This window comes from Malus domestica, chromosome 05, assembly GCF_042453785.1.
Source record: "Malus domestica chromosome 05, GDT2T_hap1".
NCBI classification, from domain to species: Eukaryota; Viridiplantae; Streptophyta; class Magnoliopsida; order Rosales; family Rosaceae; genus Malus; species Malus domestica.
In genome coordinates, this window is record NC_091665.1 from 27,180,266 (window position 1) to 27,206,812 (window position 26,547).

Below are 26,547 nucleotides of genomic sequence, written 5' to 3' on the forward strand. Positions count from 1 at the left end.
CAGTGAATAATGGTAAGGGCCCATCACGGTACCCCCCTTACAAAGAGCCTGTCCTCAGGCGACAAATTCAGGGAACCGATCCAAGATAGAATCAGCATCCTCCCATGTGGCATCATGCTCTGGAAGATCGTCCCATTTGATTAACCAACGAGTGACCGCGCGATTTTCATGCTTGAACATTCCACGTTGAAGGATTTTTTCAGGGGACCAAAGGAAGACACCATCAGAAGAGAGTGGAGGCAAGGTAGGAGAAGCTACCTGATGGTCACCAATTTTGGGTTTGAGCAAGGACACATGAAAGGTAGGATGAATGCGTGACAGTGATGGAAGATCCAGTGTATAAGCAACCTTGCCAACCCGAGCACGGACCTGGAAGGGGCCATAGTAGCGAGGAGCTAACTTCGGACAGTGGGTTTTGGACACTGAAGTCTGCCGATATGGTTGGAGTTTGAGAAAAACCCAGTCGCCAATTGTAAATGTCCTCTCAGAGCAGTGTTTGTAGGCGTGTTGGCGCATTCGGTGTTGTGCCAGCTGCAAGTTCTCACGTAAATACTTGAGCAAGGCATCACGATCACGAAGAGTTATGTCAACGAGATGAACCGGAGAAGCCCCAGGAAGATAGGTCGAGACTGTAGGAGGTGGGTACCCATAAAGTGCCTAAAAAGGGGTCAGTTGGATGGCTGATTGGAATGTGGTATTGTACCACCATTTGGCCCAAGGCAACCATTGAATCCAGTCTCGCGGTTTGTTCATTACAAAACAGCGCAAGTAATGCTCAAGTGTGCGGTTCAATACTTCCGTTTGTCCGTCCGTCTGTGGGTGATAGGCGGAACTCTTGCAGATAGTGGTGTTTTGGTGCTTAAAGAAGGCAGTCCAAAACTCATTGATAAAAATGGGATCACGATCACTAACGATGGAGGCCGGCATGCCATGAAGACGAAAAACCTCCTGAATAAAGATCTCGGCAATCTTGGGGGCAGAATATGGGTGTTTAATAGCAATAAAATGCCCATATTTGGAAAGGCGATCCACTATGACCAAAATGGCATTGCGGCCATGAATGGATGGAAAGCCCTCAATAAAATCCATCGCAATGTCTGACCAGACTTGGGTGGGAATGGGAAGGGGCTGCAATGGTCCCGGGGGTTTCATGGACTCATAGTTGATCCTTTGGCAAGTGTCACAAGCTGCCACAAAAGTTTTCACCTCATTTTTCAGGCCTGGCCAATTGAAATTGTTGGTCAAACGTTTATAAGTACGTAAGAACCCAGAATGGCCAGCTGCGGGTGAGGCATGAAATTCATGGAGAAGACGAGTCCGCCATGCAGAGGACGCCGGAACAAAAATACCAGTTTTGTAGTAAAGGAGATCTCCTTGGAGTGTGAAAGGAGCCCGACTTGCAGGAGCTTCTCTTAAAGCCGTGAGAAGTGCAGAAGTGTGAGAGTCCGACTCGTAAGCCGCTTGAATTTCTGCAATACAATCGAAAAGGGGCTGAGAAAGACCCATTAAGGCAAGCATCTCTGAACGGCGGGATAGAGCATCGGCTGCGGCATTCAAAGTGCCGGGTCTATATTCCAGAGTATAGTTATACCCAAGCAACTTAAGCAACCATTTTTGTTGAGCCGGAGTAGTGATTCTCTGATCAAGAAAGTATTTTAGAGTCTGGTGGTCCGTAAGGATCTTGAATGGGTGGCCAATCGGATAGGGCCGCCATTTTTGAACTGCAAACACCACTGCCAGCATTTCTTTATCATACACCGAGAGTGCCTGATGTTTGGGTGCCAATGGCTTGCTAAGAAACTCAATAGGGTGGTGGTCCTGTGATAACACCGCACCAATACCGTGATTGGAAGCATCACACTCAATAGTAAATGGTTTGGTGAAATCCGGAAGAGCCAAAACTGGTGTGGTCGACATCGCCATTTTGAGGGCAGAAAAGGCGTTGTTGGTTGCAGGGGACCATTGAAAGTTGTCTTTACAGAGTAAGTCAGTAAGAGGTCGAGCAATAATCCCAAAATTACGAACAAACTTGCGGTAATAGCCTGCGAGTCCCAAAAACCCCCGAAGGGCACGAATGGTGGAGGGAGGCGGCCAATCAGCAATGGCCGAGATTTTAGCAGAGTCCACTGACACTCCATCTGCTGAGATGATGTGCCCCAAATATGCAATCGAACATTGGCCAAAAAGACATTTGGAAGACCTCAATTTCAACTGATGGTGGCGTAAAACCTGAAACACCGTCGTTAAATCAGTCACATGTTGTTCCGTCGAAGCACTAAACACCAAAATATCGTCGAAAAAGACGACGACAGATTTACGCAACAGTGGCTTGAATATAGAATTCATCAAAGCTTGAAAGGTGGCGGGCGCATTGGTAAGGCCGAAAGGCATGACAATGAACTCATAGTGGCCTTCGTGTGTCCGGAAGGCAGTTTTGGGAATGTCGGCCTCGTGCATTCGTATCTGATGATAGCCCGAACGCAAGTCTAATTTAGAAAATATGATAGCACCGTGTAATTCGGCTAATAATTCATCAATAATGGGAACTGGGAAACGGTCTTTAATGGTGACGGAATTCAAGGCCCGATAGTCGACACAAAAGCGCCAAGAGTCCGCCTCTTTTGCAACTAACAGTGCCGGCGACGAGAAGGGACTGAGACTAGGTTGTATGATATCGACCGATAACATTTCGGCAACTTGCCGTTCGAGTTTCGCTTTCTGGGCATGACCATAACGGTAAGGCTTCACATTGACAGGACCTGTGCCTGGAAGCAAACGGATACGATGATCAATAGCCCGATGGGGTGGTAGGGTGGTCGGCGGAAGGAAAAGGTCATCATACTGAAACAGTAGGGCTTGAATAATAGCTGGTGCAGGGGTTGCCATAGAGATGGAGGAACTGAGACTAGAGAGCTGATGAAGCACATTGACCGAAGCATCAAGAGAAGAGTTCCCCTGCCAAGATACTGCTGACAATGTGGAAGGAATAATGGAAGTGCCCACCAATCGATAATTTGTTCCATCAACTGAGAATTCCATGATCTTGAGAAGAAAGTTCCATCCAACAAAGCCCAACGTCTCTAACCAGTCGAGGCCAAGCACCATGTCACAACCCGTGACGGCAAGGAGGTGAAAATTGTTCCTGAATGCATAACCTTGTAACCACACTGGAACATTGGAAGCCAAGCCTTTGGTACGAAAATAGCGCCCCGTTGCGACCATGACAGGCTCACTGTGCGAGGAATCAATGGCCAAACCCAAACGGGCTGCTACTTGTGGGTTGAGGAAACTTTGGTCAGCTCCCGAATCAATAAAGACGTGAACCGGGGTATTTAGTATGAACCCTTCCAGTCGCATAGCTCTGCCACGAGAGCGCTTAGAGGCAGAAATAACATGGAGAGCAATAGGGTGCTCAGGTTGTTCAACCAAATCCGGAGCGGGGGCAACAGGTTCATCGAACACCGGCGACGGATCGAGAACTTCATCCTCAGCAAGAAGCAGAAGAATATGTGATTGGCGACAACGATGACCCGATCTATATTAATCATCACAATTAAAGCAAAGACCCTGTTCGCGACGTGCCCGCAGTTCCGTCTGAGTAAGGCGAAGTACAGGCTTAGTGGGGGTTGGGGCAGGTGTGGGTTGAGACCGCCGGCCCTGTTTGGTCTCGTAAATGCGAGCTAGCTCAATCGCACGGGCGAGAGACGACGGCCCTTGGGCCACCACATCATCTTGTAGTTCCTCTTTGAGACCCCCTAAAAATGCTCCTAAAAGCTGAGCATCGGACCAATCCGGAGTTCGACATGAAAGTCTGATAAAATGACCCACATACTGTTCAACCGATCCAGTTTGGGATATATGAGAAAGGGCCATGTGAAAATTCAAAGAATCTGTAGGCCCAAAACGTTGCAGCAACTGAGTGGTGAAAGTCGCCCATGAAGACAGGGGAAAACGCATTTTGAACCACCTCAGCCAATGGGCAGCATCCCCATCGAGGTGTAAACCAGCGACTGTGGCACGGCGGCGGTCCTCTATCTCATGATAATCGAGAAACTCATCAGCCATTGCAATCCAACCATATGGATCATCCCCAAAGAAGCGAGGAAGCTCAATTTTCAAATGTTTCGGTCCATGGAAGGTGGGGGAAGGGGGTGTGTAAAGGTGGGAAGGATGGAGATGGGGTTCCAGTGGTTGTAAGGCGGATCCGCCAGTAAATGGAGGAAGATATCGGTTGGTGGGGGCACGGGTAAGGGAATGGGAAAATGGGGGTACGTTTGGTGTGGCGTAGGAGAAAGAGGAGGGTCCAGGTTCAACATGGGATGTGGATGGGTAGGTGGTAGAAATGGGGTAGGAAGGGGAATTTCCCCATGTGATTTGGGGAAGGGTTGTATGAACGGTGGAAAATGGGGTAGACCCAAGAGAAACCGGTATGGAACCGATAGGGATCTGAGAAACGTTCTGGTTTGTGGGTTGGGTTTTGAGTGAACGAAGCACTTCGATCACTGTCTGTTGAAATTGTTCTTGCCGAGCTCGACCCACCGACAAATCTGCGAGAGCCTGTTGCAGATCAGTTATATGGTGTTGTAGATCGTCTTGGCGGAGATTTATCATGGTCATTGTTTCACTAAATTCATGGAGCTGGTTGAATATTTGTTGTCGCTGAATTTCCTGGAGTTCTTCCGCCTCCGTGACATCTGCCACTGTCACCGAGGCTTTGTTTTTGCCCATAGAAGCAAACGAGGCTCTGGATACCAATTGTTAGGTTTCCAGCCGCACAGAGAAGAAAAGGTTCAGAGAAAAGGGAAATGCAGGAAAAGTTTAAAAGGTTAATTCATTTCATATCCCCTCAAGGATTACAAAAGAGAAATATATATCCACTATCCACTACAGACAAAAGGTTTGGTGCTGAGTCACCATAAGAAGTAATGCAATTACAATTCAGAGGGAACAACTTGGAGACAGTGAATAATGGTAAGGGCCCATCACATGGTCCTCCGAATTCGTGGTTTTCTGATTCTTCCTGGCGCTCCTTACGCGTACTGCAGCCTGAGCACGCGGCGCTCTCGATTGATTTCGTGGTCTGATCTTCCGCGAATCGCAATCCGACGGTCGCGATGGCATCGCCGTAGAACCAATCGGCGAATGTGGATCTCTTCGATGCGTATTTACGACGGGCCGATTTTGACTGCGATGGCCAAATTAGTGGCAATGAAGCCGTCGCTTTCTTCCAGGGCTCTGGTCACCCAAACAGGTCCTTGCGCAGGTACTCTCTCTCTCTCTCTCTCTCTATATATATATGTATATATGTGTGTGTGTGTGTGTATGCTTGTGTATATATGTATATGCTTGTGTTTTTATGTATAATTGATGATTATATTTGTGTTCCGAATCAGATTGATTTTGAATTTTTAGTGTAATTGTAGTTAAAGTGGCAAATGTGAGCTCGGGATGTCTTAATTCTCTTATGTAAGCTGAGATTTTTATTTCGTGTTACTATAAATGCGGAATTGATGTTCAAATGGTAGAAAATAAGTAGATGAAGAATTTATACTACTGTTAGTGAGGTTGAGAGAGTTATGTTATCAGGTCATTAATATACCTTCTGGTGTATCCGTTCGACCTGAGGTGGTAAGCAGACTTTAGAAATGTGTTATATGACCCAAGGATTGATCGAGGATTATTTATTACATTAGAATTGTGCAGTACTGAAAACCTGCAGCATAAGATGACCATGGAGTAGTTAGGATTGTCGCATACAGGGGAAATGTTCTTGGGTCAGGATCATATCGACAAATAGGTTCTTGAAGCTGTATACTTGTTTTGCTGAAGGAATTTCCGTATAAAATGATAACCAGGGGCATATTATGTTAAATATTAATTATATGAATGCACTTTCTCATTAGCTTGAATTGCTGAACATAACAGGCTTAATAAAGCATATTTTTCTACGAGATGCTTTGCTGCTGGATGTTCATTTGTTGCATGATGTGTTTGTATTTTGATGTAAAAACTTACATATGCCATAGATATTTTGTAGATATAAAATTTAATTTGTGATTGGGAGTAATCTTTTGCTGGCCAATTGACATACGAACATCCATAAATTATCTATTCTAAAGTAGGGGGAGGGCATCTACTATTCACGTTTGTTTTGATTTTGCTTTATTTACAACAATGCCAGCCGAATGTGGCTGGGTTGGGGGGTAATTCTCAAAAATTCAGAGGGTGATTTTGTCTTTTGATGTCAATTCCTCCCCCCTCGATTTTGCTTTATTTACAACAAAACCGTGGGATTTGGGGCTGGGTTGGAATGTAGTTATTAAAAGTTAGGAGGGTAATTTTGTCCTGTGCATTTGAGACGGATTGGGGTGGGTTTGGGTTTGCTGTCATTCAGTGCAGGTTTCGGGGATGGCAGGCCATGCTTCCTCTGAGAGATGGATAGAGACAGACGGAGCGAGAGAGAGAGGGAGAGGAAGGAGTGGGGATCTCAGCACCATTGCTGCAGATCCTCGATTTCATGAGTGGGAGTGATGTTTAGAGATTTTTTCCCACTTTTTGAGGGACGGATGGACAGAGGAGAGATAGGGCAGAGAGCATGTTGTGTGTTTTTTGGGGTTAACGGGTTACCCCACGGGGTTGGTGAGCAGAGGATGTCTGAGGGAGGTATGGGAGAGGAGAGGGTTTTCGGTTTTGTCCTCTGATTCAACAGGTAAAACACTGTTCAGAAATTATTGTTCATTGTTTGTTTCTCATTTGCTTTGTTAAAACTGTGTTTGACATTTTTTTGTTTCAATAAAATTGTAATGGATGTTTATAGCATGTTTAGTTGGGTGTTAGGAGGATAGGTCTGTTTAGTGCACTGTTTTGTACACTGTTAGAGTTAGGTTTGTGTCTTTTAAACTTAGGTGTTGCACTATGCTCATTTATGTTTTCTTCGTGCTTTGCTGCTGTTTCCTTCTCAACAAGTCGAATTCAGGTTCCTTTTCTGCTTTTCATCCTTTGAATATCCCTCTGTTGCTGGGTTGTTTCTCCATGTTTTGTTGCTTCTCTATTTATGATAAGAGTGTTAGAAGGCTGTTTCATTTATTGTTTTGCTCTTCTGTTGCTAGGTAGTATAATTTTGAAACAAGGTTCTTCTCTGTGTTCAAATGCATCATTGTTTTTTGTTCTTCAGTTTCTTTTTCATCATTAGCTATCTTATGATGGTTGATGGTTTAATACCACTTGGGAATTCACATGCCACAACAATATTAATTTCCAAGGTCCCCTGTTTGCAGCTTTAGCACGGTAAAACTTTAGTCTGATTTAGTATTGTGCTTTAGAGTGAACTTTGAGTGTTGACATAGGTGCAGGCAAGTAGTCAAACCACGTACAAAGTTTGGTGTTCACGTTCTTTGATTGTATTCCTAAATTTGTGTTGGATATGCAATTATATGTTTGAATATATGTAATCTTAGTGGTTAAGACGGGTTAACATGTAAATGTGAATGAGTAATAGCTTCTGCTCTTATGATCCAATCATGCAATTTATAGAGGATGTTTGTCATAGAATAGATCAAATTGAATAGGTTTGGCAGTGAAGGCAGATATAGGTGCTGAAGGAAGATGTTACTGATTCATCAGTGTGTGTTAAGCTCACCACAAACAGGAGTCAGAGGAATGCTCATAGCTTTGGACTTATTGAATTGTTTTCCTTTAGGTTTGAAAAGAGATGTAGTTGATGTGCTAATTTCTGTGTTTATTCTTGCTTTGCTGCTGTTTTCTTCTCAACAAGTCAAATTGAGGTTGCACTGTGCTCATTTCTGTGTTTCTTCATGCTTTGCTACTGTTTCTAATATGATTTAGCTAATGCAAAACCTTTATATTGATTCCCATTGACCTTTATTTCATATTGTTTCCCCCTTTAATTTTAGGTCAATGCAGCAAGAAGGGCAGGAGCTCATGGTGTAATTGTTGGACGCGCTTCGTGTAATACGTATGTGATATGATAATTTGGATTTTCTTTTTCCTTTTGGTAAATTGCTGCAAGAACTTTTAAATTTGGTTATACTGTACATAGTTCAGGTCTCTATCTTATGACCCTTATATTTTTGTTTCATTTTTGTGTATGCGTGTGCATGTAATTCTAGCCCTTCGAGTAAAACTAGAACTCATTCAGTGGAGTTTTAGTTTCTTATCAAAGAATCAAATGAAATCTTCATGTGAAAACAAGTGATTAAATAGAAGATGAAAACGTGAAAGAATAAAATTAGGGGTACCTGATTTCTGTGAAATTTGAGCAGAGTGTTTGCAGGTGGGAAGAATGAAACCACTTAGGTTGAGCTTTTCTGGTCTAAGAGTCTTATCCAAGAAAAGAACACATTTTCCCTTCACTGTTATTTAGCTTACAACATCTCGCATCATGTAAGTCTATCTGCTGCCCTTGAACCAAATGCGTCTTGCATTGCCAAGTAAGAAATTTACTGGAAAGTGAAAAATCAAGACTTGAATGAAGACTAACTACTAGCTTTAATGATTCCACCGTATTAAATTATCCCCAACATGTTGGGTTTTAAGATTCATGTTAACTTTAGTTTGGGTTCTTATATATATATATATATATATGGAATTCTAATAGTCCTCTCTAGCAGTGTTAATTTGTGACTCCATAGTTGACTGACAACGGTTGTACATTTTTCAATAGACCATGGCATGCTTTGGGACATGTTGATTCTGTAGTTTATGGAGCACGAGTACATTTTGTCTGGCCGGATCCAATGTGGTTGGCGCAGATCTCCCTCCCTATTGTAGAAAATCCGTACTTAACAATGTCATTGTACGTTCAGTTAAAATAAAATTGTAGATTTGGATAATCACGTGGTAGAGATGGAAAAGGAATAAGGCATCGGAAAGTAGACACATCAAAACATGCAGAACTTTAAAAAAATTACTGTATATTAAAAACTATTGTCACTCCAATCGTGATACAACAACTAAAGGATCAGAGTGACGTCCAGAACTTTTAACATCCTGCATTGCAAGATAAAGATGTGTACCTAACCTATGGTAGTTAAAACCGAATCAAGTAAATAATGTACAGGTAAAACAATGAAGCATAAAGGGGTAATTTTGTGAGTACCAGATGATGCTCAGGATTATGCTGAATACGTACAGTGGGTAGAACCAAATTACCTGCATAGCAAAAATAAATAAATGAAAATAAGCAAAAATGATATGTTCTGTGAATTCAGAAAATAATTGAATCCCTTCAGTAATTGGGGCATCTACAATGATATGTTCTGCTTTACATCCTTTGAATATCCCTTTATTGGTAGATTGTTTCTCCATGCTTTATTGCTTCTGTATTTGCGTGAGAAGGGTGTTTGAAGGCTTTTTTACTTATTGTTTTGCTCCTTTGTTGATGGATTGTTTTTGCAATTCTTGCTTCCTTATGTATTTGTCTGATAAATTTTTAATTTTTTTCTTGACATGTATGTAGATCAAACACAAGTCTTGACAATTGGTTGTAGGAAGCTCTCTGTACTCAAGGTAAACAATTTCAACTTTTTACTTCTAAACCGTAGCTCTTATTCACCCATGTAATTTTCAGTCAAATGAAATAATTGGCACTGCAAGCTTTTAAGTATGGAGGGATGTTTGATTATATGATGCAATGTGATGAACAATTTTGTTGTTTGAACTTATATTGGAACTGAGTTTTTTTCTATTTAGTGTGCGTATCAATATTTGTCCATTTATGTTAGGGTTGAGATAACTAATCATCCATTTGGTCATTTTACCTTAGAATGGAACTAGGCTTCTTTTTATTTTGTGCACGTGTCTGTATCTCTCTATTTATGCAAAGCTTGAGACAACTTAGCATGTATTTGTAACAAACCCCGTTCCAATTGAATGGTTGGTGTATTTGTTCCAAACGCCATTCAAATTGGATGATTGGTTTATTTGTTCTAAACCCCATTAGAATTGTATTTGCTTGGCTGGGCTATTAGTATAGGGATAGTTAGATTAGGGATTTTGTTTTGCCATTTTGTGATTGAGATCTAATTACAGGTTTTGTGTTGCAATTCTCCATGTTTTGCTGTCTGTCCTGTCTGTGTAGTTAGTTTGGATTGTTTTTAGATTCTTAAATAGTGCTGCTTAATATTGTTTGTAAGGTTATTTTCTTTATCAAACATTTTCCAAAAAAAAAAAACTCTCCCAAATGACAAACTACAGGCTATTTATAGCACAATAAATACATGCTTTTATCTCTATTAAACATTTTTATCGGCTTCAGGTGATTAAAGCCATGTAGAAAGCAAATTTATAGGAAGCATCTCCATTGATTAGATTTAAATAAAATCATATGCATCTCCCTCAATCAAATGACACTTATAAAATACCATGCTTAGAAAAGAAAGCAGCCAAATTTATCTTCCTATACAATGGGAGACCAAAACTTAGAAGCAACTGGTAAGTTTCTGATACTATTACATGCTTTATCCATGACTACATCATCTTAGGATCGCATTAGATTATTATATGGTTAACTGGTAAGTTTCTGATGCTATTACATGCTTTGTCTCATGGAACCACATTGCGTTTTAGGTTCAGGGTGGAGTTATGACAAAATTAAGCATTACTACAAACAACGAAGGGGAAATATAAAATATCATGGAAAAAATTCTCAGCAGTTTTTTAAAACAAACTTGAACTTGCAGTGCTGTACTACACCAAAACCAAAACAAATCTGCAGAAGTGTTTCACATTCTGCATTGGTAAAAGGGTTTAATTTGAATATCTTTTTCTTGAGTTGCTTTGCACAAGCCTCACAGTGCATGTTAACTTCGAGTTCTGCAGTTACCGCTCTATTAACCTGAAGCAAAAATAAACCTGCTTTATAAGTCCACTGTTTTAACAAATGTAATTTTCTTTTCCGGTGCTTTCCATTTCAGACAATGCGACTTTATGAACTTTTTATTTGATGTTAAGTTTGATCGACTTATGTTATTCATTTGCTTTTGGCTTTGTTTCTCTTTTTTTCTTCTCTTTGTGATCCTCTGATTATCCAGACATTTTCAAACCTAAGATTTTATATTATCATCATTTTGTTCAAATGCACCATTTCCTTTTTTGTTTCCCTTCTCTCATCTTGCAAGCACTCATGATGTTTATTTCCTTTTAATTTTGGTTAATGCCAGTTTTGAAATTTTTGATGATCGTTTTCATATTTCTATAACTTTTGACAGAAAATACGATCTGAAAAAACACATTTGTCTCTAAGTATAAATTACATTAGTCTAATTATGGCTATGATAAAAAAACCATGTGATCAACTATGGTTTGCTTATACTGCAATTTCAATTTGGGAATTGAATTTATTTACAGAATTATGATCCTTTTTAAAATTTAGAAAAGAGCATGTTAAAAGACCAATTTTCTTTACAAGAACTTGAATAAAAAGTAGACCATGAGAGTAAACCAACCAACAACGATTATGGTGATTCAGTAATTTAAACGTGAACTAGCTTTGAGAGTCATACTCACCCATTGTTGGTTTTTCTTTCGAGCATATTTCCTATCCAAAGTTTCCCAAACTGTGTTCTCAAACAGCTGCATTGGCATGTATTTCCAACTTCTAATAGTCGTTGGTCCCCATACTTTCCAGAATTTGTTTTGGATCTTGATAATAGCTGCTATATTGCTTGGAATTGTCAATGATTTCAGTTCTTCGTTTTCTTTTCTCTGTTAGATTATTGTTTTTCAATTTAATTTTACTCTTTTCCAACTTAGAGTGTTTCATTGAATAAATGATACATATTTTTCTCGAAGTCATTTCATTGTTTGTTTTCCTTTGGAGGATTGTTGTGCTTCGGTTAGTACCATTCAGGTTTGTCCATTTGTCAATCAGCACTGCTCATTTTTGTGAATGTGTGGTAAAGCATTGGTGATGCAATCTGTCTAGACAAAATAGAGATCGTCTTTTAAAGTTAAATATGCTCCACTTTCTGCAAAAAAAAAATGGCAAAATGGTTAACCATCTGTTGGCAAAAACTAATTAGTGACATCTTGATCAACCTGCACAGATTGCTATCTGGCCACTAAGCATTATGTTTGGGGCATAGGGTGCATTTTCTATGGTATGGGGTGTCCGGGAGAAACGGTTTCAAGATTAGGATTTTGTTTGTAAGATTTGCAGAGAGATGGGGGTGTTATAGTTTTTATGTTTAATGTTTTGAGACTCACACTTTATTTGGTGCACTTTCACATATCGAGTCCGTTATACCATAACGATTTAAGTTACTCTTATTGTATCTGTTTGTTTGCACTTCGAATTCTTAATCACAGTCTCATTGCTTTTTTGTAGTTTAGATCGGGCTCGCATCGTGGAATCATAATCTACTCTTGCTGCTGCCTTTAATGAAGGGGTTCTGAGCCATTACATTTCAATCAAGCCTTTGGTATGTCCTGAACTCGAATACGTTGTTTCCCCATGCTTTCCATTTCAAACAATGTGATTTTGTAATTTTTAAAATGACTGTTTGGTTTTTTTTTTCGGCTTATATTATATGTTTGTTCTGTGCTTTGTTTCTCATTCGTGGTTATCTTTGAGACCTCTGATTGTCCAGAGGTCCGATAGTTCTTTCTTTTTTTTGGTTTAAATTTTGTCTATGCAATTTTGTTAACAACTGCAATTACTTTGGTTGGTCGATGTTTGCGTTAGGTTTTTCTGGTAGTCAATATCTCATCCTCCCTGAAGTGCTTTAATAAGTAATGTTAACAACTGCAATCTCTCAACAAACTAGACATATTTCCAAAAAAAAAAATCACAACTTCCATATTTAAAATTTTGAAATTTTTAACTGTGTTATTCTAAAGACCTACAAGCTAAACATATTTTTCTAAAAATTATAAATATTAACGCTATATTTAATTTGTGATTCAGGGTAGATAAAATGGTGAAAGAGATTGATCGAAGCGAACAACAAATTTTAGGAGGAGTTTTGGTTAAAAATTTAAAGAAACTGATTGAGGCTCGAAACAATGAAAAGATTCGAGGAACAAAACAGATATATAGAGAAACTGCCCCAGGACCCAGTACAAAGAAAGCAGTGAAAATAGAAAAAACAAGGATGGGTTTGCGTGTTTATGGTAAAGGTGCAAACCGAAACAAATTGGTGGTTCACACTATCCATTCACCTGAAAATCGTAGTAATTCGCCAAAAGAACAAGTTCCGTTGGATGAAGAAGTTTAACATTTTTTTGGGGGGTTTTGGGTGGGATCTAGGCTAGTCCGCAGAACATATATTTTGCCATCTTAACTTTAAGGCCAATTTAAATGTTAAATTCATGTTGCTCCTGTTTGTTAGGGAAACATAGCATGTTTTTCCAGTTATATCTTTTGTAATCAGCTTGGTTGAATATATGTAAAAGCGGAACTACTTATCTTACCGACACCGTTCACTCATATATTTTTTTTTTTCGTTCATGATTGTGTTGAATTTTTTTTCATGTTGCATGTGTTTAATTCATGTGGTTAAGATTCGTGCATTCAAGTCCCGTAGCAGATGATCCTATTGGTCTTTTTCTTTGCACGTCCAATCTCGCCTGTTATTACACTGTTACCTGAGTGTTCCAGCAGAACAAAATGGATTCCTGCACCTCCTTAAACTATGCATTAGAAGATTTTCACAACGACACTAAGAATAAATAGGACATGATTAGAACTTCTAAAAATTGAGTCTTTCAGATAATATATTCAACTTTATTCAATTCAATTTAAAATGTACAATCCCCGAATCTAAAAGATGGTGAGTGTATTTCTTTCATCATCATGAAAACTTCTTTTCCCCAAAAATTGTACTGCTTCTGTAATTAAGACGAAAGAGAAATAGAATTGCCACAAACACTGCTATGTCATCAGGTCTAAATCTTTAAGACATAATTACGTTGATTTAGGAAAAGTTTAGAACAAAGTTAAGTCTTCGTTCTTCAAAAATCAGAAAGGTGACAATGGAGTAAGGGTGTAAGTGTTGCCCAGGATCAAGCAAAATGAGTGATACATTTAGCATTTACACACTAAAGTAGGCCAAAAGTGAAAACCGACCAGTAAAGATTATGATAATTCACTAATTTAAACATAAACCAGCTTTGAGAGTGATACTCACCCATTGTCGGTTTTCCTTGCGAGCGTATTTTCTACCCAAAGTTTCCCAAACTGTTCTCAAACGACTGCATCGACATATCTTTCCAACTTCTAATAGTCTCTGGTGCTAGAACATTTTCTAACTTCATTCTAAAAAAAATAGATTCATAAGTAAAGACATCTAAAACCAGGTAAGTAAGCAGTTTAATGAGGACGAAATTCAAAAGTAGACCCAAATTGTTAGATATTCCTTGGGAGTAAGCATTGTTCGTTTTTAATCGCAAATGGTAGCTGAAATTATCTTATTTATTACCACCATTGATTTGAATTTGTAATACACAATGTTTAAATCATTTGATCGTCAGTTAGTTAAATTTAATACTGGTGGTTTGGTTGTGATCAAATTGATCCAATCTCAAAAAGTGTGACATGTGAGGTGATAACGGACTAACAGAGGACAATAAGTTGATACATCTGTGTTTGATTTACAAATTTTGGCAAATTCTTGCCTTTTTTTTGGTTTCATGTTGATATATATCTGTCTTCTTAACCAAGTAGCGATAACTTGAGTTTCTAGAAGTTTTAATGAGTGGTTTATTGAATTGATTTGGACGTGTGGTTTATTCAATTCGAATTTGGATATGTGCTAATTTGAAGAACTTGACAAAATCTGAGGAACCTTATTCACTATTTGGCCATTACATAAAACATCAACATAATTTCCCTCGCTTTCGTTGATTCTCTGTGATTAAAGTCTAGAAAAATACAGTGAAAAAGATGCAACTTTTTTATGGGATTGACAATTTTCGGATTCAAAATATTCCTAAATTTTTTTTGTTTTGTTTTTTTAGTGTCTTTGGTCATTTAGCTAAAATTTCATTAGCTTTTGTCTTTAAATTTGAAAGTCTTAGGGTTGCTAATGGATTTACTTTTTGCATATTTCAGAAATTTGGACCGCTGGAGGAAGAAGTTGGTTTCTTGATGTTTTGAGGTATATAATTATGTGCCATCATTTTTTTCAAAGCCTAATTAGTTATCTACCTTTTTTTATTTATATTTGTGAAGCTTTCATGCTTGGATTTTAAATATATGATTAATTTTTGTTCATTTTAGCTTATATTGGAACTGAGTTTCTTTCTTTTTTATGTGCGTATCTGTTATCTATCCATTTATGCGAAGGTTGAGTAACTAAGCATTTATTTGGTGGTTTGAGCTTAGAATGGAATTGGGCTTCTTTCTATTTTGTGAACGTATCTGTATTTGTCTATTTATGTAAAGCTTGAGAAAACTGAGTAGTGGGTGTATTAGTTCCAAACGACATTCAGATTGGATGATTGGTTTATTTGTTCTAAACCCCATTACAATTGTATTTGCTTGGATGGGCTGTAGGTATAGGGATAGTTAGATTACGAATTTTGTTTTGGCATTTTGTGATTGGGATCTAATTCCAAGTTTTGTGTTCATGTCTCCATGTTGTTTTTGTTCTGTTTATGTGGTTGGTTTGGAATCTTATTGTCCAATGGTTGGACGGTTGGTTTTTTTTTTTTTTTCTTTTAATTTTGTTTGTGTGATTCTGTTAGGGTTGAAGGTGCCTTGCTAACTCTCTTATTCTGGTTTAGGCCAGCATTGTAGCTTTTTTTATCAAACGTTGCTAGACATTTTATCTCTGTGATTCTGTTATTGGTTGGTTGGTGTTTTAATTGCGTTTTTTCGATAGTTAACTATTTCATCATTCCCGAATTACTTTAACATATGCTGTTCATAACTGCACTTTCTCAACAAATCAGATTTTTTTTTTAATAAAAAAAACCCATGTCTTAGAAAATGAGTTGCCTTTTAACAACTCATGAATACATGTTAGATGTTCAGAAAAATTCGTGGGTATTTACATTCAAGTCGCAAGATGCATTAACTCATGAATAATTAGGTTACGTAGTTTCTTTATCGGCTTTGACTTCAAAATTTGATTTACAACACTGTCAAAATGTTTTTTGATTGTGTTTTCTTTAATAATTTTCTAACTTTTGCAAGCTCTTATGCATTTACTTTATTAATTTGAGTTTTAAAGATTTATGACAGTGTTATTCTTAAACCTAGAAACTAAAATGTATTTTAAAAAAAAACATCAATATTAACGCTGTATTTAATTTCTGATTCAGGGTAAATAAAATGATGAATGAGATTGATCGAAGAGAACAACAGATTCTAGGAGGAGTTTTGGTCAAAAACTTAAGGGAACTGGTTAAGGCACGAAGTGATGAAAAAAATCGAGGGACATTCGTGAGATATTTTGATACTCCCCTGGACCTGGTACAAAGAGAGCAGTAAAAATAGAAAAAACAAGGATGGGTTTGCGTGTTTATGGTAAAGGTCCGAACCGAAACAAGTTGGTGGTCCATACTATGTATCGACCTGCAAATCATGGTAATCCGCCGAAAGAAAAAGTTCCATTGGATGATAATGTTTTGCAACGATTTTTGGGGTTTTTTCGTGGGATGTTCAAGTTTGGTTGTTGCAAAGAGGTTGGAGTTTTGTTGTTCTTGCTTGCCTCTGCTGCAACAACCTTCTGGGTTTTAAATGTCTAGAGACGATATGGGTCATGGATAAGATAAGGGTAGTGTAAACTTTTTTTGTTTGGCGATAAGGGCAATAATGTAAACAATTAACCCCTTAACCATTGTAAGCATAAAGTGTTGTTGTTACTCTTTTTTTTTCAACTTTTTGGTACACTTTTGTCTCCCAATTTAATGTATTTTCGTGACCCTTTTATCATCTTAAATATGAAGTGTTGTTAATACTCTATTTTGCACATTTTTGATACAACTTTGTCTCATTTAAGAATATTTTTTTGCTACCAATAACCTCATCGTCCTGGGATTATGTTTCTCTGCTTACAGTTTTATGCGTTTCCTGTTCTCATGAATGAATCATTTCTTTGCTTATTTGGTCTAATGCTGAACAAAGCCAATGTATGTGCAAGATTGCTAAAATTTAGCAAATTTGTTTTTGAATTGCACCTTTGGTCGGTTTTTGTAAGATTCTCTTCTCTTTTTTAACTCTGAAAATTTTGGTTGGTTCCTCACTCCCTAAAAATTCTATTTGTATGGATGATTATGTTGTGCAAGTTATTTGTTTTCGACCATAACTGAATTCTAAAAAATTGTGGTGGTTAATGTGGTTTTTAGGTTGATTTTTTGATCGGGGAAGAAGAGGTGCGTATGGGTTTTACATTGTTATTTTTTATTGGTATATTACTATTAGAATATCGAAGACATGGATATCATGCAAGAAATCCAAAAATTTAAAATAAAAGGGTTGAGTGCAGTTTGCAGAGGGTGGGTTCAAGAATGGGTGAAGTTTGGGTAGGTGGTGAAATTAATGCTAATGGTTTCATGGTTGTATCCATGCCTTTGGAAAACCGTAACGATTGTCTCCTCACTGTTTCTGTGCTGTGAACACAATGCCGGCAAACAGAGGTTAGGAAGCTAAGTAGAGTAGCAGAGAAAAAGTGAGGCATGATTGCAGCAGCAACATTGTGCCTCGCAAGAATTGCCGGTCAGATAGAGATGGCTAACAGCGTTCGCACTTGGGATGCACTTTCAAGTGTTGTTAGAGTCCTCATGTGGTGTTACGTCTCTTTAGTTATAAACTGAGAAAATTCTCTCCATGTTTTGTCTGTATTTCCGCCAAGCAGGAGCAATATCTTCTGCTGTCTTATCTCTCCCACAAGTGGATGTGGATGTGGATGTTTCTTTAGCTGGAGTTTTCCCCTAAGATAGCGTATGATCTTCACTTCCCTTATTTGCCCCTTGGGCAAATGTCATAGATTCTTTGCTTTTCCCTAGGTAGATGTAGCATCTTCTCTGACAGCATTTATTCACCATTCTGGAGCTGTATCTTCTGCTGCCTTTAGTATCTCCCAAGTAGATGCGCCAAGTTCTTTAGCTAGAGTTTTACCCCACGATGATGAAGACCATCGATTGTGTGCCTCTGACTTTTTTTGGCTTTTCTTTAATCCAAGAGTTTTTGTGCTGTAATGAATTCTTTCTCATATTGCATATAAAAACCTACTCTGGTGCTTCTATTAAACCGAAACAAAGTCATATGTCACTTATACAGTTTACATAGTGGTTGTTGGTTAGGTTTACTTAATTCTTTCAGTAACAATTTGTTTACACATGCTCGGTCCATTTGTCTTCGTATAAGTATATAAAAACTGCATCGTGTAACTAATTAGATTTTGTCTACCTATGATTGAGCTTATGGGACATATCTACCTTTGATGAAAAAAAAAATGGCAAGCTAAAAATTTAAAGAATTTCTAACACATATATACAACGATGATGTTTTGCCTGATCTCACTCTAACTCATTCGTCGTGGGAGTATATAATCGTTCCGTGAAATTTTTGTGTGTTTAAAATATTTTTGGTGCAACACCTCCTTAATGGCATTATTGTTGCTAAGCATATAACTTTACATGATTCCTTTGTATTTTTGTTATTTTGGAAAATTAATCTTTTTTTAGTTAAGAAATGAATAATATAATAAGCATGATAAATATTTATTTTTATAATGATGAAAATTGAAATGGAACTTGACAATCTTATAGATGATGTGCGATGTATAAGTATTAGTTTCAGGCTTAGACTCCAGCCTGATGTATGCTATCCCAAGCGATGGAATTGCATCATTGGTTTCTATCTTTTCCTGAATATATTTAGTGAACATTTTTTCCAACATCTACGGGATCAGGCATAGCAAATGCAAACTTTCAATTTCCGACTTTCTAATTGTTGCAATGATATGTTTAATACTCTTAAGCCTTTTGTTGGATGAACCAAAACTGTTTTGGATTGTTGTTAATTTTTTGTGTTGTATGCTTTCTTATTGCTTGATCGGGTTTGATTCTACATGATTCGTTTATCTCGGTGCATTTCATTTGTTAACGAAGGAAAAAAATTTGAATGTTTCACCCTGGTCATCTCTGTTTCAGGCAATACATCTTTTTTTCTACTCAAAAAACCTTTGGTGCATGTCCTACATAATGGATTAGAACTACTTTCTATGTTTGTTGTTGATTATGTGCGCAAAGCCCAACTCCATTTTTGATTGGTAAAAATGATTTGTTGTTTTAAATAAACGGGTTACATTGTTAACTGTGTACTTATGATCTCGCACCGTTTACTGGTCTATAGTGAATCCAGCCTAAATAATTTGTTTCTTTCTTTCAAATTTACGCATGCATGTCCTGCAGAACTAATGGTGTAGAGTTGTGACTTGCCTTTTTTTGTTTAATGTTTGTTCGCTTTTTTATTTCCCTCCAATTATACATGTGTTTATATATTGTCTTCCTCCTTCTCTTGGTTTTGTTTTGATCATAGGGGTCCTACATTGTTCTTCATTACCATTTGCAGCAGCTGTACTTCCGCTTCTACAACGGTTAGATTTTTGGACCTTTAAAGAACCATTGCCTTTTTTTTAATCCACTCTTTTCTCGGTTTGCACACTTGATTGTCGATGCATGTCTTTTTTGCATCATGATAACGTTGTTATTTCATCTTTTGCTATTTACCTTTAGCGCACTTTTTTTGCTGTTGGAATTCGTTTTATTTGTTCCTTTTTCATATTGCACTATGAAACATCTTTCTCTAAAGAAACAGCTGCATATCAACTTTCTCTATTCTTTGTTTTTTTTGTAAAAAGACTAGGGTTATGTTGTTACTGTTATGATTCGCACCTCATGCTTTAATGGGTTGTGATTTGCACCTCATCCTTTTTCATTTTGCACTATGAAACATCTTTCTCTAAAGAAACAGCTGCAGAACAACATGGTCAGGGTTTTGAAAACCTCATGCTTTAATGGGTTGTGATTCGCACCTCATTTCATGTGGTTAACATAGTTACTTCATCGTGACATTGCTTTAATTAGAGAATAAACCACTGCCGTGTGGTTTTTCCCGTCTATGTAGATTTATGTCTGGAAGAATAGGGGTAGCTAGCAATGCCACTGGAACTCAGCATGCCGATTTGCCTGCATCTGTTGCAGTCGTTGATCTGAATAGTTTGGTGTTGCAAGATGTTCCCACCATTTATAACGATGAATACAACAATGCTTCAAGCTCTTTGCTATTTTTAAACAATGGAAGCAACCCTTCCCACACAGTTGCATCAATTTTTGAGCAAAATATTCCTACCAATGATGTTTCTGCCTCACTTTTGGAAGCTGGGACGAGTTCTCATCTGATTTCTATACCTGTTTGTCTTGCTGATCATGCTACTCTGCACTATCTATTAGCCAGAGATACTCAAAGTGTTCATTCTGTTACGAATTTGCTCATCATTGGGCAAGATACTCAAAGTGTTCATTCTGCACTATCTATCAGAAAAAAAGAAAGAGTATGCAATCTTCCAATGTGGCTTTCTTTGCATTCTCTTGCTGCTTTGAAAATTTAACATTTCTTCATTGATCAGCTTCTATTAATCTTTGTTTTCTATAGGAATTAATCATGAATATGTTGATTTTGGATTAAGAGATTGCGAATGTCAATACTGCAATGCTTTGTTTTGGCCTGCAGAGCAGACAAAGAAGCATGCTAAGCATACTTCGTCTGTTTCAACCCCACAATTTACTGCGTGTTGCATGAGCCACAAAGTACACTTTGCACGCGCTAAACCCACTCCTGCTTATTTGGAACATTTATTAAACCCCATGAATTCTCAAGCCTTTTTGAAGTTTAAAACAAATATTAGATCATATAATTCAATAATGGCATTAACTTCAATGGGAGCCAAAGTTGATTCGTCTATCAACAAGGGTCGGGGTCCATATGTTTTTAAGATTAACGGTCAGGTACATCATTTGATGGGTTCTCTGTTGCCTCCAGAAGGCGGTGATCCTAAATTTGCACAGCTATACATTTATGACACTCAAAATGAAGTCAATAATCGTATCAATTGTTTCAACGGATCAGAACCGTCTGAAAAACTTGATCAACAGATTGTTGGTGGCCTTATCAAAATGCTGGATGAGTGTAATGAAGTTGTGAAGCTTTTTAGGCTTGCCAGGGATAGGATTAATGAAGGGTCCACAAGTAATTTAAGGCTGCGTTTGTATGGTGCACAGACCAACCGTGATGTGCAGTACAATTTACCGGCAAGTGACGGGATAGGTGGGTTGATAGTTGGGGACATCGGCCAATTTCACACCGAAAGAGATATTGTTGTGGAGCATAAAACTGATGGCCTACAGAGAATCACAAAGTTACATCCTAAGTACATGGCACTTCAATATCCTTTTCTTTTCCCTTACAGTGAAGATGGTTATAGGAAAGGTCTCCCTTGGAATCCCAATTTTAGGGGGAAAAAACCAAAGGATGGTAGCGGGGTATCCATGAGAGCATTTTTTGGTTATCAAATTCAGGATAGACCAGGCCATACTGACACCCTGTTAAAAGGCGGGAGATTGTTTCAACAATACTTGGTTGATGCATATGCGACACTTGAAGAAGACAGGTTAGATTTCATTAGAGCAAATCAAGATTCTTTGAGAATAGAAGGTCTTAAAGGAATTCATGAAGCACTTAAAGCAGGGAATGCAGCTCGTTCTACTATTGGCAAGAGGGTTATTCTGCCAACTTCGTTTACAGGCAGTGTTAGATATATGATAAATAATTATCAGGATGCCATGGCTATATGTCGCCAATTTGGAAATCCTGATTTATTTATCACTTTCACCTGTAATGCTAAATGGCCTAAAATTATTGAAGATCTACGTGATAAACCTGGTTGTAAAGCTGAAGACAGACCAGATCTAATTTCTAGAATTTTTAAGGCAAAACTTGACCATATGATTAATTACCTCAAATCAGGAAAACCTTTTGGCGAGGTCGAATCTGGTCAGTATATTATTCTTGCCCAAATTTTTGCCTTTATTTCTTTTTATCTTTTCGCTGCAAATCTAAAGAGTCTATAATTTTGATGTATCTGCATTCTATTTTGATTAACAGTGCTTTACACAGTGGAGTTCCAAAAAAGAGGTCTTCCTCATTGTCATATCTTACTTTGGGTCAAAAAACATTATAAGTGTCATTCTCCTTATGATGTTGATTCTATAATTTCGGCTGAGATTCCTGATCAAAGATGTGACAAGGCTGGGTATGATGCAGTTTCACAGTACATGATGCATGGTCCATGTGGTGCTGCGAATAAATTTTCGCCTTGCATGAAAGAAAACAAGTGTTCAAAAAAATTTCCTAAATCTTTCACAAGTGAAACCATTTTTTCTGACGACGGTTTCGTTAAGTATAAACGTCGAGATATAGAAAATCTATTTGTTCAAAAAAATGGAATCAAGCTTGATAATGCATTTGTTGTCCCTTACAACCGTGAGCTATTATTGAAGTATCAAGCACATATAAATGTTGAATCATGTTGTCAATCAATGCTCATTAAATATCTTTTTAAGTACATAACTAAAGGTGTTGATCGGGCTAGAGCTGTTTTTGAGGATGAGGAGTTTGATGAGATTGTGGCTTATCTAAATTGTAGATACTTATGCCCTTACGAAGCAGTTTGGAGATTGTTACAGTTTCACATTCATTTTAGAGAACCATCGGTTGAGAGGTTGTCTGTGCACCTTCCATCTGACCAAAATGTTGTTTTCAGAGACACCGATGATCTCAACCATGTTGTTAACCACCCTAATCTTGAAAGCACAATGTTAACACAATGGTTTCAAACCAATCTTCAAGACCCTGATGCACGTGAGTTATCTTACGTTGAATTTCCTACGAAGTATGTATGGAAAAATGATGAGAAACAGTGGTCCCGTAGAAAAAAAGGTAGATCTTTAGGTAGGGTTGCATATGTTCACCCTGCTGCCGGTGAATTATATTACTTGAGATTGTTGCTAAATTACCAAAAAGGCAGCTTTGGATTTGAACATCTGAGGACCGTGAATGGCGTTCTTCAACCCACATTTCAAGCTGCATGCACCTCTCTTGGTTTATTAGGTGATGATAGGGAATGGAATAACGCTATGTTAGAAGCCGTTCTCACTGCATCATCCTCTCAACTTAGGCAATTGTTTGTCACGTTGGTTCTCTTTTGTGGTGTTGCTGATCCATCAGCTTTGTTTGAAACACATTGGAAGACGATGTGTGATGACATTATGAAAAACATGATGAATGCTTTTGGCTTGCAAGATGTCTCTAAATACCAAGATGAAGTTAGAAATTTACTTTTGTACAACAACAACAACAACAACAACAAAGCCTTTTCCCACTAAGTGGGGTCGGCTATATGAATCCTAGAACGCCATTGCGCTCGGTTTTGTGTCATGTCCTCCGTTAGATCCAAGTACTCTAAGTCTTTTCTTAGAGTCTCTTCCAAAGTTTTCCTAGGTCTTCCTCTACCCCTTCGGCCCTGAACCTCTATCCCGTAGTCACATCTTCGAACCGGAGCGTCAGTCGGCCTTCTTTGCACATGTCCAAATCACCGGAGCCGATTTTCTCTCATCTTTCCTACAATTTCGGCTACTCCTACTTTACCTCGGATATCCTCATTCCCAATCTAATCCTTTCTCGTGTGCCCACACATCCCACGAAGCATCCTCATCTTCGCTACACCCATTTTGTGTACGTGTTGATGTTTCACGCCCAACATTCTGTGCCATACAACATCGCTGGCCTTATTGCCGTCCTATAAAATTTTCCCTTGAGCTTCAGTGGCCTACGACGGTCACACAACATGCCGGATGCACTCTTACACTTCATCCATCCAGCTCGTATTCTATGGTTGAGATCTCCATCTAATTCTCCGTTCTCTTGCAAGATAGATCCTAGGTAGCGAAAACGGTCGCTTTTTGTGATCTTCGCTAGATTGCTCCGGTCATTAGTGTGGATAAGTATATAAATGGATAGAGATAGGAAAGCAAACACAAGATGTACGTGGTTCACCCAGATTGGCTACGTCCACGGAATAGAAGAGTTCTCATTAATTGTGAAGGGTTTACACAAGTACATAGGTTCAAGCTCTCATTTAGTGAGTACAAGTGAATGATTTAGTACAAATGACATTAGGAAATATTGTGGGAGAATGATCTCGTAATCACGAAACTTCTAAGTATCGGAGTGTGGTGTCGTCTTGACTTGCCTTATCTGTCTCATAGGTAGATGTGGCATCTTCTCTGGAAGTACTCTTCCTCCATCCAGGGGTGGTATTGTGGGGGGGATGCAACACGAGGACTTCCCAGGAGGTCACCCATCCTAGTACTACTCTCGCCCAAACTCGCTTAACTTCGGAGTTCTGATGGGATCCGGTGCATGTGAGTTGGTATGATGTACGAGTTAGAAAAACTGTTTGTTGCTGCAAATAGTTCTTTGTCGAAGCATCACCTACCGCAACCAAACAATTTGATGATGGATAGACTTGCAAATAGGAGTTTGAGAAAAGAGTTAGATTACGATGTCGACAAGATGAAGCATGAGCACTCGCTCTTAATCAGCCAGTTAAATAGGGAGCAACAATATGTTTATGACAATGTCATGGAAACCATTCAGAACAATAGATTTGGCCTATTTTTTGTGCATGGTCATGGTGGCACAGGCAAAACTTTTTTGTGGACAACCATTATTGCTAAAATAAGATCCCAAAATCAGATTGTTTTGGCAGTGGCTTCATCTGGAATTGCTTCCCTCTTGCTTCCTGGTGGAAGAACGACTCACTCTAGATTTAAAATTCCTATCAACGTCACAGATTGTTCGGTTTGTGAAATAAAAAAAGGGACTCATCTTGCAAAACTAATCATTGAAGCTGTTCTTATTCTTTGGGACGAAGCCCCCATGAATCATAAACGATGTTTTGAAACTCTTGATAGATCTCTTCGTGATGTTCTTAAAGGGTCAAAACCAGGTTTTGACCATTTGCCATTTGGGGGTAAGCCGATTCTTTTTGGAGGTGATTTTAGGCAAATTCTTCCTGTTGTTCCAAATGGAAGCGTCGCTGACATTGTTGAAGCTTCATTGACAAGTTCATATCTTTGGCCCTATTTAACTGTATTCTTTTTAAAGCAAAATATGAGACTTTCGAAGACAGGTTTGGACGAAAGGGAAAAACAAGAACTCGCTGATTTTGCAAGGTGGATATTAGACATTGGCAATGGTACTGTTGTCGGGTCTTTATCTTCAACTGATGAAGAAAGCTATTGGGTTCAAATACCCGAACAATTCCTTATTCGTTTTGATGAAGATCCCATCAAAGCCATGGTTTCAGCTGTGTATACTGATTTCATGACAAATTTTCAAGATGTGTCATATTTGAAAGAGAGAGCTATTGTGGCACCACGTAATGATACAGTTGCTGGAATAAATGATTTTCTGTTGGGTATGGTGCCCGGTGAAAGTCGTACCTATCTCAGTTTTGATTCAGTGTCTTCTTCAACAGAAAATTTAGAAAATTTAGATGTGCTTTATCCAACAGAATTTCTAAACCAACTTGATTTGCCTGGTTTGCCGCATCACAAGTTGGTTTTGAAAGTTGGCACCCCAGTGATGTTGATCAGGAATTTAAACCAAAGTGTTGGGTTGTGTAACGGAACACGGTTGGTTGTGATCCAATTAAACGACAGAATTATACAAGCAAAAATCATTACAGGAAGCAACATCGGTGAAAGAGTTTTTATCCCCAGGATAATTACTGAATCATCCCAGCACAAATTTCCCTTTATCTTGCGAAGGCGACAATTCCCTCTCAAAATTTGTTATGCGATGACAATCAACAAAAGCCAAGGACAATCCTTGAAAATTGTCGGTTTGTATCTATCGCAGCCTGTTTTTTCTCATGGGCAACTATATGTTGCGGTGTCTAGAGTCACCGCAAAAAAAGGTCTAAAAATTGTTATTACTAATGATTCCGACATGCCCTACGGTTATACAAAAAACATAGTTTATAAAGATGTTTTGAAACATTTGCATCAAGGTATAAGTTTGCATTGTTATTTTGTCCTTTCATTTATTTTTCTAAACATGACTCCGCCGTTACTTTGATAAATTAGCTTATTAAGTTTTCAATTTTTTTTTTTGTATTTAGATTGATGGAGATGATGCCGCTTCATTTTCTAAGACCATACTAGCCAGCAAACAAGCTCCAAATCAGAGTTTGCAGGTCGGTGATCAATATGTGATCATAATGAATATTTATATATAGATAAATAATTGAAACTTTTAGTTCCAGGAATAGGTATGAGTGGTTATTGAAATCTGTTCTGTTGTGTTTTTTTCTGCAGGAAAGGCAAGAAATTACAATTGAAAAAGCCAAGTGTAATAAGTGAAAATGTATCACCATTGTGAAAGGGCTGCAACTTTTTGGTGAGCTATCTGTTGTATTATATTCTTTGTCTTTCTATTTGGAGACTTTTATTTAA

General features: G+C 38.2%; 1 long non-coding RNA gene and 1 other non-coding gene across 3 annotated transcripts; one reads left to right on the forward strand and one right to left on the reverse strand.

The window, feature by feature from the left end:
- Positions 1-5,129: 5,129 nt before the first annotated feature.
- Positions 5,130-26,289, forward strand: LOC139195725 (uncharacterized). 2 transcript variants are annotated; one of them, XR_011580574.1, is made up of 7 exons: positions 5,130-5,263; positions 7,914-7,975; positions 9,479-9,528; positions 12,347-12,440; positions 15,071-15,116; positions 19,508-19,565; positions 26,214-26,289. It is a non-coding gene; the product is annotated as an uncharacterized lncRNA (long non-coding RNA). The 2 variants fall into 2 exon arrangements; XR_011580573.1 differs by lacking the exons at positions 19,508-19,565; positions 26,214-26,289 and adding an exon at positions 16,285-16,748.
- LOC139196646 (5S ribosomal RNA) lies at positions 24,354-24,471 on the reverse strand. The gene has a single exon (XR_011581744.1). It is a non-coding gene; the product is annotated as a 5S ribosomal RNA (ribosomal RNA).
- Positions 26,290-26,547: the final 258 nt, after the last annotated feature.